Source organism: Mesoplodon densirostris, chromosome 15 (genome assembly GCF_025265405.1).
Source record: "Mesoplodon densirostris isolate mMesDen1 chromosome 15, mMesDen1 primary haplotype, whole genome shotgun sequence".
NCBI lineage: Eukaryota > Metazoa > Chordata > Mammalia > Artiodactyla > Ziphiidae > Mesoplodon > Mesoplodon densirostris.
The window spans coordinates 4344771-4364096 of NC_082675.1; positions in this window are offsets into that span (position 1 = coordinate 4344771).

Consider the following 19326-nt stretch of genomic DNA (forward strand, 5'->3'; position numbering starts at 1 on the left):
TGTTATGTTAATTTCTGCTGTACAGCAAAGTGACTCAGGTATACACATATTGATTTTCATATTCTTTTCCATTATGGTTTATCATAGGATATTAAATATAGTTCCCTGTGCTATACAATAGGGCTTTGTTGTTTATCCATCCTATATATACTAGTTTGCATCTGCTCATCCCAAATTCACAACCCTTCCCTCCCTCATCCCCCTCCCCCTTGGCAACCACAAGTCTGTTTTCTATGTCTGTGAGTCTGTTTCTGTTTGATATGACAGATATGTTCATTTGTAGTATTTTAGATTAAACTTATAAATGATATCATATGGGGAAAATACCATTTTAGAGCGTGACTATATTGTAATTTTTAAACATTTTATTTATCGATATTTATTTATTTATATTGAAGTATAGCTGATTTACAATGTTGTGTTAGTTTTAGGTATACAGCAAAGTGATATATATTTTTTTTTCTTTTTCAGATTCTTTACCCTTATAGGTTATTACAAAATATTGAGTATAGTTCTCTGGGCTATAGAGTAGGTCCTTGTTGGTTATCTATTTTATATTATATTGTAATGTTTGAATGTCTTTCTTGTTAGCTCATGCTGGTGGGCTCTTGTTTTTCTGCAATTAATAACTGTATTGTTTGTCAATGAACTGTAGTTCCCAGAACCCCAGAAGCCAGTCATGCATCACTGATAGGGGATGAACTCTTTACTCTTGGAGAGAAATAAAAATACAATCATGTGTACTGGTGGGGTGGGTGTACCGTCTCAAGGATGCTGCCCTCCGTCTTATCCCTGCAACAGTTCAGTTTCTCAGCTTCCAGCATCAACTGGACTAGCAGCAAAGAGAAGCAAAAGGACTAACAAAAGGGCATTCACATCCTAAAGCCCTCCCATCCCCTGGGAGGCACCGTATGTTCAAACTTGGCCTGCTAACGTTGAAGGCAGAATCTTCTGATGGATGGGCTGTCAGAGGGAAATCAAAATTTCCCTGCTGCTTACACACACTGTGCGGTTACTAGCGTCCCATGTCACCTCTGGAAGAAATATCAGCTTTGATAAATCAGCAGAATTTCCTGGGCTAATTTTCAGCAGCTGCCCAAGGGCTGTGGGACTAAGTCTTCCTCAAATTTGAATCTGGAGAGTCGTAATATTATAGGGAATATATTTCTTGGAATCGGTGCTCTAGAGAGACATGATTGAACTACTCTCATTGCGTGAAACATAGCGTTATCCAGTGGGTGGGATTGCACAGCTGTGATAGCCCATGGGGTCTGGCAGTTATAACTCCCTCCCTAGTTATATCTGGGCATTTTGTTTGTGGATAAGGAACAGAAACCCAAATCTCACTTGCTTAAACCAGTAAAGAAAGTATATTGGTTCACGTAACTAAAAGTGGCCATAATGACCTCAAGCAAAATGGATCAGAAGCTCGTTAGGTTTTGGTTTCTCTCCATCCCTTAGTTCTGTTATCTTCTATCTTGTATTTATTCTCAGATGGACTCTTTCTATACATTTATTTTTTCTTGAAATATAGTTGATTTACAATGTGTTCATTTCTGCTGTACAGCAAAGTGAGTCAATTATACATATACATATATATATACACATATTCTTCTCATATTCTTTTCCACTATAGTTTATCGCAGGATACTGAATATAGTTCCCTGTGCTGTACAGTACGACCTTGTTTTTTATCTATCCTGTAGATACTAATTTGCATCTGCTAATCCCAAACTGCCACTCCATCCCTCCCCACCCCCCTCCCCCTTGGCAACCACAAGTCTCTTCTCCATATGTGTGAGTCTGTTTCTTTTTTGCAGACAGGTTCATTCATGTTGTACTTTAGATTCCATCCATAAGTGATATCATATGATATTTGTCTTTCTCTTTCTGACTGACTTCACTTAGATGATCATCTCTAGTTACATTCCCGTTGCTGGGACTCTTTCTATATATGGCCTCCGATGCCTAGAGGTTTATGTCATTTCATATTCAAGTCCAGAAAAACGAAGCTTCTCTTCCCTAATGCTTCCAACAAGATCCCAGAAGTGAATGGAACTGACTCTTGTGTCCATTCTTGATCCTGTAGTTCTGTGGCCATAGAAGAGAATATACGCCTTGGTCTTGCTTGGGTCAAACGCCCACCTGTGGGTCTAGAGGTGGCACCACTTTAGCCAAAAGCACCCGGTCTAAGCATGAGAGAGCGAGGGAGGGTTTATTCACCAGGGATATTCCTGTATCCCAAGAACACTGGACCCCTACCTAGGTCCCCAAACAGGTGGAGGCTTTGCGCATCTTTTTCCTGGGCCCGTGCTACTTCCTGGGCCCAGTATCCCTCTCCGACTCCCTGCATCTGGACACGCCCCAGCTGTGTCCTCTGGACTCTGGCTCAGGTGCCCCTGCTCTGTGCAGCCACCTCCTTCCTGCCGTTCTGCATCCCGCCTCCCACACCGGGGTCCTCACCTCTGTGCTTCTGTGCCCTGTGTAGATGCACGTATTAGGGACTCAGCATGTCGTGTGCCCCTGTACAGGTGGTAGGTTTGCCCCTTGAGGGCAGGTCCGTGTCTCACTTCTCTTCCTGCCCCGAAGGGTCTGTTAGAAGGAGCAGCGAGAACAGCCACAGCCCACGGTGACACCGTGCCAGACTCTGGTCCACTGGTTCTTTACACATTGCAGCCTCCGACCCGCCCAGCACCCCGACAGAGTAGGTACCACTCTTATGCCCATTTTACAGCCCAGGAAACTGAGGCGGGAGAGGTTTAAATGTCTGGGCTCAGTGGGTGGTGAGTAAGCATTAGTCCACTGCATGTGCAAATTCATGGTACCGAAAAGTGGACAAATAGTCCCTTCCTATTTCCTCTCTCCTGTGAAGACAGAATTAAAGACAGGTGTTTCGGGCCTCCCTGGTGGCGCAGTGGTTAAGAGTCCGCCTGCCGATGCAGGGGATACGGGTTCGTGCCCCGGTCTGGGAGGATCCCATATGCCGCGGAGCGGCTGGGCCCGTGAGCCATGGCCGCTGGGCCTGCGCATCCGGAGCCTGTGCTCCGCAACGGGAGAGGCCACAACAGTGAGAGGCCCGCATACCGCAAAAAAAAGAAAAAAAAAAAAAAAAAGACAGGTGTTTCTGAAAGTCCACGTTTTATGTAAGACTTTTGATTGTTGGCAAGTCATCCAGTTGAAAGAGATGTGCAGACGCGTTTTGCCCGGGGGCTGTGGTTCTCACCTTCCATGTGTCCTGCACTGTAGGAGGAGATAAACCTAATGGAAGGTGAGGCCCAGGCACCTGGGGGTGGGATTGAAGACCTCGTGGGGATCCCCGCAGTGTTGATGAAATAGGTTCAGAACAGTCTCTCTGCACTGACTTATCTCCAAAGGGTCCTTGTCTGCTGTGGGCTCCAACGGGCTTCCAGAGAAACCCTCAGGCGGATCCTAATGTTCTTAGAAGGAGATGGAGAAAAATCCAGAAGTGGTTTAAGCCCATTTCTTTCTCTTTTGGCAAAGGCTTGGCACACATTCCTGCAGAAAACACTACTCTTCTGTTTCTCGGCATGAATTCCCTCCCCTTCGCCCATCACCGGGAGCCAGGCAGCTAAGAATAAGTTGTCAGGCAGTTTGGATGTTATTGCCTAATTTTGTCCTTCTTGATGCTGGTAATTTGGACTCTCATTGTTCCATTCTAATGGGAGATGTGTCATATATTTCCTGTTGGCCAGAGGATAGATACTGCTCCATCCCCAACCTTTTGTTCCTGTCAGCATCGTTCAGATTTCAATATTAATGAGATCTTTTGTTCCTTTCTGTCTTTAGCATCTCTAATGAAGAACTAACATTCTGGAATTGTTTGGGCATCATGTGGAGAGACCTTGGGACTAGCCAGTGTAGATCTGCAGGCGTCGGGCTTTGCGCCCTCAGTTATCAGAGCTGCAAGCTCCCTCCTCCTCTCCTGGCTGCCTCTCCCCTGCTCTTCTCCATCAGGCCTGCTCAGGGAAAGGCCGGGGGCGGGCGGTTACTGGGGTCCTGGTCTGTGACTATCTCAAATATCAGGCAGGGTCAACTACAGACACTACGCCTGTGTCCCCTGGAGACACATTTATCCTTTTTTTTAAAAAAATTGAAGTATAATTGATTTAAAATGTTGTGTTAGTTTCAGGTGTACAGCAAAGTGATTCAGTTATTATGTAATATAATATTAGTATAATATAATATAAAATGAATCTATTCTTTTTCAGAGTCTTTTCCATTACAGGTTATTACAAGATATTGAATATAGCTCCCTGTGCTATACAGTAGGGCCTTGTTGTTTATCTATAGTAGTGTGTATCTGTTAATTCCAAATTCCTACTTTATCCCTCCCCCTCCTTTCCCCTTTGGTAACCATATGTTTGTTTTCTGTCTGTGAGTCTATTTCTATTTTGTAAATAAGTTCATCTGTATCCTTTTTTTTAGATTCTACATATAAGCGATATCATATGGTATTTGTCTTTCTCTGCCTGACTTATTTCAGTTAGTGTGATAATCTCTAGGTCCATGCAAGTTGCTGCAAATGGTATTGTTTCGCCCCTTTATATGGCTGAGTAATATTCCACTATATATATATATATATATATATATATATATATATATATGTATGCCACATCTCCTTTATCCATTCTTCTATTGATGGACACTTAGATTTCTACTCTGTCTTGGCTATCGTAAATAGTGCTGCTGTGAACATTGGGGTGCAGAGATACATTTATCCTTGATGCTTTGGAGCTTGCTTCACAATTTCAACTCCTGACCTTCAGCTTTGATGGTGGGTATCAGTTCTCCTGATTAGGGAGTAGAAGAAAGCAACACCAGGACTGAAGCATCCGAACCTGGGCCCAGCGAGAGGGCAGGTTTGTGCCTCAGTTTGTGCACATGATGTTTGTGCCATCAGTTTGGAGAATCAGCACCCTCATTTTCCAGTGGAGGAAACTGAGGCTCAGAGGTTAGGCCATCACATCAGCATTGCACAGCTAGAGAGGGATGGACTTGGACAGGAACCCAGTCTTAGGTTATCCAGAGTCCTTCCAGAGGGCACTGTGACCTTGCTCAGCTGGAGAAGGGCTCCATGAAGGAAGGTGGACTTGCCTTTGACCAGAGCCTCAGGTCAATCAGTGCCGGGCACTTTTTCCTTCATAACATGGTCCCTGGGGACCTTGGGCTCCAGCTGATGGACACCTCTGGCCACCTCCCTCTCTGCAGGGCTTCCAGCTGGGACTCCAGCTGAAAGTGAAGGTTGAAGTTCACGTGTCCTACCCTGAATGTCACCACATGCTGACCCTTGCGGGAGGAATAAGGAGTAACTTGCCAAGGTCATGTGTAGGCAGTGGCTGAACTTAGGTCCAACAGAGGACTTTGTGAATCCATGTCCCCCCATTGAGGCTGGCAATGGCCGGTTTCTCCTTCCTCGGACCCATGAAAATACCAGACTCTTCTAACAGGTAAGGGAGAACCAGGAGCCAGGTCATCACAGCTGCAGGAACCAAAAGGATGTGAATCCACTGACCTCCTTGTCTCCAGCTGAGCACACATTCAGAGACGGAGCACCTCACTGAAGTCACACGGGCAGAACCAGAATCGGAACCCAGGCCGCCTGCCTCCCAGCCTGGGGCCTTTGGGCCACATGGCCTTTGGGGTTACCCTTGAAGAGGCTGGCTTTTCTTTCTCTTTCCTGCAAGAAGCCGGCAGGAGTCTTTCAAACCAGCAATCCTGAGTCTTCATCTGATTGCTCTGCCCACAGAGGTGTTCTAGCCAGATCGATTTAACTGGGGTGAAGTTCTGTGGCATGGGAGTACATTGCACAAAACCAGAAACACTTTAGGCCCTTGGATAACTTTTAAGAATGGAAAAGATTAAAAAGTTTTAGAACTACGTGTTCTAACCAAAGGAACAGGTCTTTTGAGACAGATATCTAGAATGGCCAAACTGCAGCCCAGTGTATAAATACAAAAATATAGTAATACAGTAATAGTAATCATATAGTAGTAATACTGTAGTAACAATGATAGGTAATAAGAGTAACACTAATAATAGTAAAAGAGTAGTTTGAGGATTTACCCTGTACCAGATGCCCTGCTATGTGGGCGCCTGCAGGCACAGGGTCTCATTTAATTCTCGCCCCGGCTGTACCATCTGGGCACGTCATTATCCCCATTTTAGGGGCAGAGGGAACCGAGGTTCAGAGAGGTGGATTCCTTGTCCAAGGTCACACAGCGAAGGGAGGAGTTGAGATCCTAATCCAGGATTAGGATCTGCCTCCGAGACACCCCGAGACGATTTTGCAAAGGTCACTGGACTCAGTGCAAAGCTCCCACCAGCGACCCCAAAGCAAAAGGCGACCTCGGGATTTGGAAGAAGTGGGGTCTCTTCCCCTGGTGCACGGGTCGCGGGGTGGGGGGGGACCTCCCTCCGGCCCTCCGGCCCCGCCCACCAGCCCCAGGGCCGCGGAGCCTCCCTCCACCGGGAAGGTGGCCGGGCTCAGAGTCTCCGGGTTGGGCTCCGTCCGTCCTTATATAGCGCCCCCTGTCGGCCCCTTGGAGCGTCTCCGGGGTCTGCGCGGGGCGGGCTGTGCGCGGGCGCGCCCTCTAGCGTCGGCGGGAGGTAGTGAACCGCGCGGCGCCAGGACCCGCAGGTGGGCGCACACCTGGGGCCGCAGCATCCGGATGCAAATTCCTGCCTGACCTCACAGCGCTGCCTTCTCTCACCATGCATGCGCCTCTTTCTTTCCTGTTCTGCCCTTTCCAGCCACTTCCCATGATCTAATTAAAGCAATGGAAGTTTCCCCGGGAAAAGGCACAAAATCATACAGAATTCAGCCTGTAATTTCAGGATTTCATAGGCCCTTCTTTATCTCAGCCATAAATGTCCTCACTCAGTACCTTAGCAGAGCTTCTTGGATGTAACAAAAGAACGAGGGCATTTTAAATACTGCTATTTCCCCCCCAAAGTCCAGTTTCAATAAATAAATGGAGAATAGACAAAATCAGGTTTCAGGATATTGGTATAGCATGACTGCCCACAATGAACAAGTGAATGCTCTTAAATGCAAACGTTACAATGAAAAGATGTGTTGGAGATACAGTTGACCCTTGAACAACACAGGTTTAACTGCGCGAGTCTACTTATACATGGTTTTTTTTTTTTTTTTTCAATAGTAAATACTATAATACTGCACCGTCTTCCCTTGGTTGAATCCAGAGGTGTGGATACAGATAAACCATTTATACCAGGGCCGACTATAAATTCTATGCAGATTTTCGACTGCGTGGAGGGTCAGTGCCTCTAATCCCCAAATTGTTCAAGAGTCAACTGTTCCAGTTTCAAGGGGAAATTGGGTCTCGTGATGGGTGCGAGTTTTAAGTAGCACGATGAAAGGATTTTGCAGCAATCCACCCTGTGTGATTTGTCACTGGGCTTGCAGCCTCCTTTGGAGACAGATTCAAAAGTGTAATTCTGCCATCTTTCATGAATGTGAGGCACAAACCCAAACTTCTTGACGTCTCCAAGCAATGTGGTCACAGGATGAAGGAGTCTGGGTCTTGACTCCTGTTGCTAGCGGGGACCCAGCATGGGCTTATGGGAAGCTCCCTAGGAAATATGAGTGACCTCAGTGGAGCTTGGGGAGCCTTTGCTATGGGTCAGGTGAGCCCTCAAGTGTTTCACCTGTGTGACACCCTGTAACCTTCACAACAGGAGGTGTTATTGTTGAGGAAGCCGAGGGGCTGAGAGATATAGAAAACTGCATCACCCCCCATCGCAGGGGCCACAGTGGGGTGAGGACTCGGACCCACCTCTCTCTTACCCAAGGGTCACCCCGTGAGTCTTCAGGAGGAGGGGAGAGGGAAACACAGCACCTCACTGAGCTGCAATCTGAGCCACAGGAGGTGGGCAGGGGGCAGCTCCCCATCCTAGAGCCCAGAGGCAGACAGGTAATTAACAGAAGGACCCTGCTGGCTACTCTATTGGCCTGAAGAATATGCCTCCACTTTCTCCCTGGGATGCAGGGTCCTGGGAATAAACTACCAACTGCCCTGGGATGCAGGGTCGTGGGAGTAAACTACCAATTGCCCTGGGATGCAGGCTCGTGGGAATAAACTAAAACTGAGGCATAGGGAGTGGGGCTGGCTGATCTCACGGCAGACAGAGAATCGGCACCACCAGCAGCCATAGGCCCCTCGCTGGGGTGTGATTGGCGAGACTGTCAGTCTTGTTAGCGCTCCCAATGCAGTACTGATGACCAGGCGTTTTTTCTGTGTTGTTATTTTTCTAACATAATCACTATTGAAAACATCTGTTGTTGAACTCGGCACTGGGTGCAGAGCCTCGCTTGATTGGTCTATTAATTTCATCCATAAATTATGCATTAAAGTGGTTGCAGAAGCAAAGAGGAATGGGGCAGGAGCTGGGGGAAAGTAAGTCAGCCACGGCCCCGGTAAGTTGCGGGAACCATGCTTCTGTTGGCTGATGGCTTTCCCTTAACTTGCATTTTCCTCCCAACTCAAGACTGATAAAAATCACAGACAACTAATGATCCATTAGGAGTCCAGGAAACACCAGGTCCCGGGAGGCTACTTCCCCAGCCTGCACTGTGCTCTGTGCAGATCCACCCAGATGCTGGGTCCTGAACCCCATGGGGAGGGCCCCTCCCAGCTGAGCTCTGAGCTACAGACATCACACTCAGTATCTCAGTTCATCCTCCTGATGCTACTGGGAAGGACCAGTCAACTCCATAGAATCAGCCACAGACTCTTCCTTCCTATTGGTCAAGGCCGAGGACCGGGCTCCCTGCCTGGGTGATGCCAACCTCTGCTGCATCCTGCAGCCTGCAGATCCAGCCTTGCCTCAGGACACAGACGCCTTCATTCAGGGAGTCTCCTTACTTGCACTTTCCAAGGCCTTACCCCGCTCACGCCTCCTCCACTGCCTGCTCTGGCCCCTCCAGCCTCTGAAGTCCGAGTTATCAGGCCCCCTCGGCGTTCTGCGGTTCATTTCTGGAAGAAATTCCGCACAGAGCAGATCTGGGGGCCACGTGCAAAACCAAAGCACCCATTAGACAGCACGTTATGGAAAACTAGGTGTATGGTATCGTCCTCAACTCTATACGGAGCTCCTGATTTATTTATTTATGGTACCTTTGTACAGTTGATGAACATACATGGACACATTCTTATCTCCCAAAGTCTATAGGAGCGTCTTTAGACTGTGATGGAGTAGCAGCCATGGGACACGAACCCCGCAGCGCCTTGGGTCTGACGCAGCGATGAACAGCGTCCTGGGATCTGCACAGCTCTTTTAGCACTGTCTTTTGCATGGGGCATTACTCTTGTTGATGTATCTTCATTTTTCAAAGTGTGGGGTGACAGCCCAGGAGAGAATGAGAAGACAGATGTCCAGCCTGAGGGTCCCATCATGGGAAGGGCTTTGTCCTCGGGAATGAAACTATTAGCTGTGTTTCACTAATTATTAATGGAAATGTTAACTAGCACAAAACAGGGAAACTGGTGCTGTCTGGGAAGCAAACTGTCTTTACTGTTGTCAGAGCAGCAATTCTTTTTTAGTTTACTGCAAAAGTATATATCTATATACATATACATACACATACACTTATCTCTACAGGAATAGATAGATAGATATAGTGTACAGGAATATGTATATCTATATGAATGTATATATAGGAGTATATATATATATTTATACAGACAGATAATAGGAATATATATTAGGTACATATTTAGGAATATATATATGCATACATATGTACACATGTATGATACACACATATGTGTATGATATAGGTCTCCCAGACACTGTACATATGACATTATCCTGAGGAAGTTGTGACATGGCAGCCAGGCACTCGTGGAGATGAGTGATGCCTGGGCAGAGGGAACCTTGACCATGAGGCAACCTGGCCAAGGGACCACAGTCTAAGGTCCCTAGGGAAGCCTTAATGAACCTTATGGAAATCCATCCAATTGATGCTTCCCTCTCTGTGAATGAGTGTGGGAATCTCCCACCACATGTCAGTAGGCAGATAGCATTTAGGCAGCTGATATGTGATCAGCATTTACTGATCGTCTAACTTGGACCATCTTCCCCCAGGACCCCCATCCCTGCTGCTCTTAAAAATGAGTGATAGTGGGTGACCTGAGGTTTGACGTGGGCAGACGTGGGTGCGTGGCATGGCCTGCAATCTATCTGGTAAACAGTGTGAGATCCTTTCACCGTCCTGTGTAGAAAAGAACATTGTTTTCATTTGTAAAAAAAACGGTTTAAATGGATTTTTCCTTAGTACAAGGAATGCCTCCACACAGATGGATACAAACATTAAAACGGAACATTTTCATCGAAACAGTTTCAGTAGGAAAGTTCTAAAGGTAATATAAAATATTAAAATTAAACCGGAATCTAATATAAATAATTCAACTTGATGTGTCTCTACCTTATCCTAGCGCCCAACTGAGAGATAACCATTGTTGGCATTTTTGTGTGGATTATTCCAAATATTTATCTGGGCATTTCTGCACATATATGGGCCTGTAGAAAACACAGATCATCGCTGTGCACCTCTGCTGGCCTTGTTTTTACATAAAACACACAGAGAGCATCCGTCTGTGTTTCTCTCCACCTGGCTCTCTCCACGTGGCGTTAGGGACAGAATTGGTGTCCTCATTCATGGCTGGTTATTATTACTCTACGCTCATTACTTGCCCCAGCTCTGCTGTTTCTATGAGCGCCTGACATCAGGAGGTGTGCCTTTCCTCCCTGAGTCTTATTCCAGGGCAGGGAACAACAGAGGTTTCTCTCTGGAGCAGGATGGTGGAATCACTGGGGAGGATGCCAAGTGCCCTCCAGGCCTGGCCCTGACCCAGCCAATCAGCTTCATCTTCACTCCATCATCCATCTGCTCCCTCCAGGGGAAGAGGCTGCCCCTGAAGCAAATTCACTAAGGAAGGCTTGGGTTAAACCTTCAAGATCAAAGCACCCTTCTTAGTGACCAAGCAGGTTGCAGAGAAAACACACACACACACACACACACACACGCACAGTATAGTTATATTTGCCTCTGGGAAGCATATAGGGGTCCAGGATTGAGAGCTCTGGTAAGAAGCATGTGTGGACCATCTGTCGCGTTTCCTTTTCTGTGGTTTGCTTGTATACATTGTCCTTGTGACGTCATGTGTCATATTGCAATGGAACATTAAAATGCGCTTTCACGGTTGAATCCTGCCCAGTAAAGAACAGCATCTCCATTCTGTGTACCTGCAGCTCCCTCACCCGTAAAGCAGGAATGGTTTTACTAAAGACTCAGGCGAATCCATTTTGAACTTTTTATTTTAGATTTACTTTATTTTATTTTTTTCTTGGCCTCGCCGCACGGCATGTGGGATCTTAGTGCCCCGACCAGAGATGGAACCCATGCCCCCTGTGGTGGAAAGGCAGAGTCTTCGCCACCGGACCACAGGGTAGTCCCCATTTTGCACTTCTTAAAGTGAAAGGCAAACTATTTGGGGTAGTGAATGGATTGAAAAATCCCAAGAAACGTTTTTAGATTCTTCGTCTTTCTCCTGCCTGGGGAAGTTTTCTGTGATGCTACAGGTTCCCTGACCTCAAGGTCCTATTCATCGTGTGATGTCCCCTGCCTGGTTCTGAAAGCCACTTAGGTGCCTGGCCTGGCCCTAGGTGTGAGGGGGCATGAAAGTCGCTTCCCTCAAAGTAAGGGACTAAAAGCAACAGGGCTGTTCAGGTGCATTAGGGCCACAGAATCAGACCCGGGACAGGTCAGATTTCATGACCTTAGCCTTGAGGTCTTTCCAATTTAACTTAATTAAAGTCTATATGAATTCATTCAATGAAGTGCAATTCATAATTGAAACAAACTTTGGATGAGTGCTTGCTCTGTGCCAGGCCCCATGTCCCCAGCACAGAGATGAATAAGGCTCCATCTCTGCCCCTAAAGTCCTTCCAGTCCGGGGAAAGCAGTGGCCACACAGATGGAGAGCCTCTGAATGTTCAAATTCCACACCGTTTGCAAATCACCACTGGCTTTCCTACTCTCTGGAATAAATGCATAACCTTCTCCTGAGCAGGGTGACCCACTGTCCTGGCTTTCCCACGACGGCAGTGTTCCCCAGGTCTCAGGAATTTCCGTGCAAAAAAAGAGGAAAGTCGCAGGCAAACAGGAATAAGTTTTGCTCTATTCCTGAGGCTGTATTATAGTTCTAGTAATTTTTCCAGTAGGGGCTGGTTTGTAAGCCATATGGCCTGATCAGTCAGCCTCATTAAATCATCCTTGTTGTGAAACAGTTTCCTCGATCACAGCAAACTGTCAACCATGGGGCCAAGGCCATTGGCTTTCCCTTGGTCATTTGTCCTTCTTCACGATTAATTTCTCTTTCAACCAAGGAATCTATTATAGAAACAAATAAGAAGAGAGACCTATTATGTTGCTCTCTCTGTCCATTTGATTGTGAATTTTCTTCCCCTCCGCTACCCCAGTTCACATCCTCAGAGAGCCCACATCGTGGGCACTTTTGAGCAAAATCCTAATTATTGTTCCCAGGCTTGCAAGCCACTTTTTCCTCCTACGCTGTGCCACAAGGCTAATTTTCTGATTATTATGTATTATTCCAGAACACAAAGGAGACAATTAGGTGAACACGGGACGTGGCATGAGCAACATTTAATTATTACTGGGATAAATTCCCACTAATAAGAGCCTCTTATTTATTTAATTTTTTTATTTATTATTTTATTTATTTATTTATTTAAAGAGCCTCTTCGAAAACCATCACAGAAATGGTGCAAAAGCGGATACACATTGAAGAGAAGAAAGAGAAGTCCCCATTTGTGAATCTTAGCTCGAGAATATGGCTTTCTTACCCACACTGTTCTCCTTAGATTGGGGTAAAAACATGGGTGTAATCTTTCTACAAACACAGTGGTATGGAATCATAATAATTTAAATAATTGTCATAATAGGTGAGACCTGTGAAGCATCTTCCTTTGTGCTAGGAGTTTTTTAAATATTTTAAGGTGTAATAATCATACCTAATAAAAGTCATGGCTCATATGTGTCACCTGCTGTCCAGCCAAGAGGACTCAGGTGAGAAATGACCATGGCAGAAGAATCCTGGGACCCTGGATGACCTCAGGGGGCAGTCACTGACCATATTAGACCCTGATATGAATGAGAAATGAACGTTTCTGGCGTTCAGCCATTAGCTTGAAGGCTTGTTATAGCAATTCATCTAGGTTGATTGAGATCATTATTATAGTCAATTTCCAGATGAGAAAATTGAATATTGAATAGGGTGAAATTTATTGAACCAAGGATATTTATATAGTAAGTGGACACGTTAGAATTTAAATTTAGGCTCACTTCAATCCAGAGTCCACACTCTACCAAAATTTGAATCTGGTTTCTGTGCCAATGAGTGGCCTGTTTCATTTAATCTTTCACCTTTGGGTTATACTACGGTTGCAGATTTGGCCAGTAAAACTACTAGATGCTAAAGTAAATTTGAATTTCAGATAAACAATGCTTTTTAGTATAAGTATGTCCTATGTGATGTTTGGGACACATTTATACTGAAAATGCATTTGCCATTTAACTGAAATTGAAATTTTACTGTGTTATCTTATATTGTTTCCAACGATCCTGGTACCATGTCCCATTAATTCTGGTTTCTATATCCCAGAAACTTGCTGAATCCAATATTTGCCAACATTCCTTCCCTGTGGGTGGAAGTGTTGCCAGAAGCTGTGGAATGGAAACATGGGGTTTCAACAGTTGTGTACTTCTGTTTCCACCTCGAAACCTACTGCTGAGACCTCACTGCCATGTGGACTTTTTTGTTTTGTTTTATTTCCTGCACTGCAAATCCTCCACATCTGCCTAGGGCAGGAAAGAGGGAAACTCCTTTGACTTACTGTATCCGTATCCTAAGTACCGCCAAAAAATTCCCTTTTGAAAACGATGCCTGCTATAAACACTCGGATGTTGTTCTTATTATTTTAGATAAACAGCATTCTTAAGCTGCCCATGAGTTCTGTGCCGTAAATAGGCTAGTGAAGGCACTTTATTTGTGGTGTTCATTATAGAGGATGTCTGATGCAGATGGTGGCTCTTTGGTACTTAAGTCTTGATGCCCCTAATTGAGACGGAACTTGGGGACAATGTGGACTTTTCATGCAGTGTGGTCCAGCCTAGGATTGCAGCTGCTCTGGTTATTAATAGACAACAGTCACATGGGACAGACCCGGGGCACCTATTTGATCAGGAAGAGAGTATGATCATTAGTTTGTCATTGGTCTTGTCTGTATAACATCTACACACACTCCACTAATGACAAGCATTTGAACTTGGATTTCAAGAGGTAAAAGATGAGCAGCAGATGGTGTTTAATAGCATACTGCAGGGGTCAGAGAGGCTGTTTCCTCTCTACCTACTATCTTTTCCCCCAGCCTCAACCCCCCTCCCCCAACTGCTGCTGAGTGGGTTTCCCATCCAAAGACAGTTTAGGAGGGTTTGACTGTGGGAAGGGGCATCTCTGGGCAGAAGTGCAGTGGGAAGTTAGGGAAGCTGCCCACAGCTGAGACAGTATTTCCTTGTCATGCTGCTGTAATGCACCACCCAGACCCTCTCTTAAAGATGGAAGGAATTATTGTCCCAGATACTGGGTGTGCATCTCTCCCTGGGGAGGCCTGCCTCAGAGCTCCCCATGGGATTAACTGAGGCCAGTATTGATGTTACAAGGTAGCACATCTCTGCCTCTTCCAAATAATGCCACCATCCTTCTTCAGGTGTTCATCCTGGGGGCACTTGCAGGTACACTTCCTCTGTGCTGATCTCCACCTGAGAGTTAACTTCCCATGAAACACAACCTTAACAGCTCGTTACTATTTTCTTCAAGCAAAGCTTTTATCCTCTTGTTATCTTTCACTTTTAGGTATTTTATTCTTCTTGATGCGACTGTAAATGGGATTGTTTTCTTAATTTTTCTTTCAGAAGTTTGTGATTTGTGTATAGACATGCAACAAATATCTGCATATTAATTTTGTGTCCTGCAACTTATAGAATTTGTTGATGAGTTCTAATAGTTTTTGATGCATCTTTAGGATTTCCTATATATTGTATCATGTCATCCTAAGCAGTGACAGATTTACTTCTTCCATGCCAATTTAAATGCCTTTTATTTCTTTTTCTTGTCTTGTTGCTGTGGCCAGGACTTCTAATACTATGTTGAATAAAAATGGTGAGAGTGGGCATCCTTGTCTTTTTCCTGATTTTAGAGAAAATGTTTTCAGTTTTTTACCATTGAGTATGATGTTGGCTGTGGGTTTGTCATATGTGGCTTTTATTATTTTGAGGTCTATTCCCTCTATACCCACTTTATTGAGAGTTTTTACCATAAATTGATGTTGAATTTTGTCAAAAGTGTTTTCTGCATCTATTGAGATGATCATATGATTTCTATTTTTCATTTTGGAGAAATTTTGCTTCTAAGGATGAACATATTAGATGAAAAAAAATTAAGATTTGCAAATGTGTTGGGGTCATTCAGCTTGACACTTAGCACAAACACTTAAGAGGGGCAGTAATTAAATCACAGTGTTGTATATTTATATTGAACATCTCACACTTTCAAAATCATTTCATATCAATTATCTCATTCGCTGGCACATCAAGGGCAGCCTCTTTATGTCTAAGGATGACTCCCTTTCAGGTCTCTCATAGCTGCTTTTATGCTGCCTTCCCGATTTCATTACCTGATTTTTACCTGGCTGAAGTAAACAGCAAAGGTATCATTACCTTCGTTATAAGATGAGGAAAGTGAGACTCAGAGGCTGACTTACTCAGATCAGAGTCCAGCAAGGATTGAACCTGTTTCCTGTTCCCTAGTCAACTGCTTGCCTTCCATCCTGTGCCACCTTCATGCAGATTCCTGACCCTCACACTACAAGGACTTGGCCAAGGATTGTCTTATTTTTTGTTCCCACCTCAGTCTTATGAGCTGAACAAGTATCTATTTGTGGTGGAGGTTTCAGAGGAGAAGAGGCAGGAGGAGATCATATACTCTTCTGAAAAAGACTATGGGAGTCAGGGCTTTGGATTCACATCCTCACCACTCCACACACAATGTTGGGTGAGACATTTAACCTCTCTGAGCATCTGTGTCTTCTCTTGTAGCTATAGACTGTGACGACCACATCCAGTTCAAAGTGCTGTTGGTGAGGACCTGAGTGCAATCAGAAAATGAACCCCACCATTTAAAACACATCCCACAGTTTTTGAAGCAATGGAATACAAATCACAAAGTATATTGTATAGGAAATCTCTGAAGCATGAACTACAAATGGTCAAAGGATGCATTATTTAAAGTTCAAATTCAATAATCATTAATTAAATATAAATGAAAGCAATTACTAGATCTCAATTTATGCTAACCAGATTGCCAATAACTTTACAAAAATGCAGAAGTGCATTTCAAACCTTTTTGTTGGAAGTGCAAATTTCAGGAAAGAATTGTGACAATCTTTGTACCTATAAGTGAGCATGCCTTTTAACCAAGTAATTTTGTTTCCTTGGAATTATGCTAAGAAAATAGAGATGTGTAAAGACATGGACAGAAAGCTTATTTGTAGTGCTTTCTTATAATTTTGTACGACAGTACAAAATTTTAAGCAACATAAATGTCTCAAAATAGAGGTTTAGTTAAATATTATATTATTGATGTACATACATATCAATCAAGAAAAATAAAGATCTATCTAAATATATCTGGATAAATAGATAGGTGGATAAACTGATAAGTAGATAGAAAGATGATAGATAATAGATTGATAGGTAGATAAATAGATAATAGGTAGGTAGATAGATAATAGATAAGATAGATAGATGATAGATGGATGATAGGTAATACACAGATGGATGATAGATAGACAGATAATAGATAGATAGATAGATATGATGGATGGGTAGATAGATAGATAGATAGATAGATAGATAGATAGATAGATGATAGATAGATATGGAAAATGATACCACCACCACAAACAACAGCATGGACTGTCAGGTTGTCTTCTAACCTGTGCCCCCATGGCATGACTGTCCCCCAGTGCATCCTCTGGCTGAGTCACTCAGTCTAAGACCTTTTCCAGAAGCTGCACCGAATAAGTCCACATATTCCTGTGGCCAGCTCTCAGCCCCAAACCTAGCTGTAATGGAGACTGGGAAATGAAGTCTATTAGCTCAGCACATCTCCCTTCTCACCAAATAACTTTAATCTCAGTTACAAACGTAGAAGAGGAGAAGGGAAACTGTGGGACCAGCCAGCAGGCTCTGGCCACTCCTCTTTTCTCTGTTCTCCTGGACAATCAACGTTTTCTCCACCACAGAGACCACCCTTTGTTGTGATGTTCTAGGTTTCTGAGGAGTTGCATTTAAATCAATCATTTTGTTAATCAAATTAGGCTTTACAGATACCCAAAAGGCTTTAATGAATAAGGATATTTGGCCAAATATCTTCTAATTCAAATTCTCAAATTGAAATCCACAAGTGCATTCCCCATAGCCCATTGTTTCTATGATGATTTTTAGTCACACTGCCGTTATTAATTTTTTCCCAGTAATACAAGCACATTTTGGATCACTTTGTTAATCTTTGTGGCAGATTCTTCTGGTGCCCTTTTCTGAGTACATAGCAGATTGATTTCTCCATTTTCCCTACACTCACCAGAGCCCTATCATTAGTTCTTACCAATGGGATGTGAGTAGAGGTCATGTGTGACACCTTGGGCTCAAGTAATTAAGAGCAGGTCTGAACTTTCCATATTCTCTCTCTCCCATCCATTGGCTGATTGTAAAAGAGGTTGAGTCCTAAGGACATGGCAGATGTACAAGATAAAAGGTGCCTGGGTCTGTGAATGATGCTCTGCAGCAGGAAACCCCACTGCCCTGCGCCGGACAGTGATGTGCTGAGAAACAGACCTGTACTGTGCTACGCCCCCAAGGCAATACAACCCCATATAACTGAGTACTGATGTGTGATTTCAGCACCCAAATTGGTATTTTATTCTACTAAGCATGTGGCTAGACCCAAGCAGTGGACTCTTGGGCTAACAAAATGTTAAAAAAACCTTTTGAATAGTTGTCAATAATTAAAAATTCAGAATTTTACATAAAATGTAGATGTCATTGGGTTTCTCATAAGTTTGGTTCCTATGACTTTTTCCCCTGATGTCTCACCTGGGACTATGTTACCTTACACGCAAGAAAGACTTTGCAGCTATAATTCAGGTTACTAACCAGTCGCTCTGAAAATAGGGCAAACAGCCTGGAGGTGCCAGGTGGGTCCCGTGTAATCACTGAGCCCTTAAAAGCAGAGCTTGCTTGGGACTTCCCTGACGGTCCGGTGGTTAGGACTCGGTGCTTTCACTGCCGAGGGTCCAGGTTTGATCCCTGGTTGGGGGACTAAGATCCCACAAGCTGTGTGGCTTGGCTGAAGAAAAAAACAAAAAGCAGAGCTTTCTCTAGCCTGAAAGAGAAAGAAGTCGTAGGACTCGGAAACACGAGAAGGATTTGATGTTTGTGTGGTTGCTGGCTTGGAGACACAGAGGTCATGTGGAAAAGCCCAAGAGGGAAATTAACTCAGCCAACGTTCCAGATGAGCTGGTGAGCGGATTCTCCAGTAAGGAGAACCCCGCTGCCGACATCTTGACTTTTGCCTTGTAAGATGCACAGCAGAAAACCCAGGTGACCTGCCTGAGCTTCTGACCCAGGGAAGCCATGAGATGATAAAGAGGGCATTTTAACCCAGGTTTGCAGTAGAAAACTAATACATTTGTGAAAACACCTGGCACACCTGGAAAATACTCACGGGTGCTAAGTAGTGGTCTGACTTAAGGTGAGTTCTGAGATCCCCGGATTATCACTTTCCCTGGCCAACCTCATCGCTCATGCTACCTGCCTGCTCTTCTGACTTGCTGGTATCCACCCTAAAATAGCACGGAGCTACAATGCATTCAGTGTTTCCAAACTGTGCCTCTGAAAAGTGATCCTGGGTTCCATTTTTTCTCAGCTCATAAAAGAGGGTAAAAAAAAATTCCTAGGGGTTTCCCTGGTGGCGCAGTGGTTGAGAGTCTGCCTGCTGATGCATGGGACACGGGTTCGTGCCCCGGTCTGGGAAGATCCCACATGCCACGGAGCAGCTGGGCCCATGAGCCATGGCTGCTGAGCCTGCGCGTCTGGAGCCTGTGCTCCGCAACGGGAGAGGCCCGCGTACCGCAAAGAAAAAA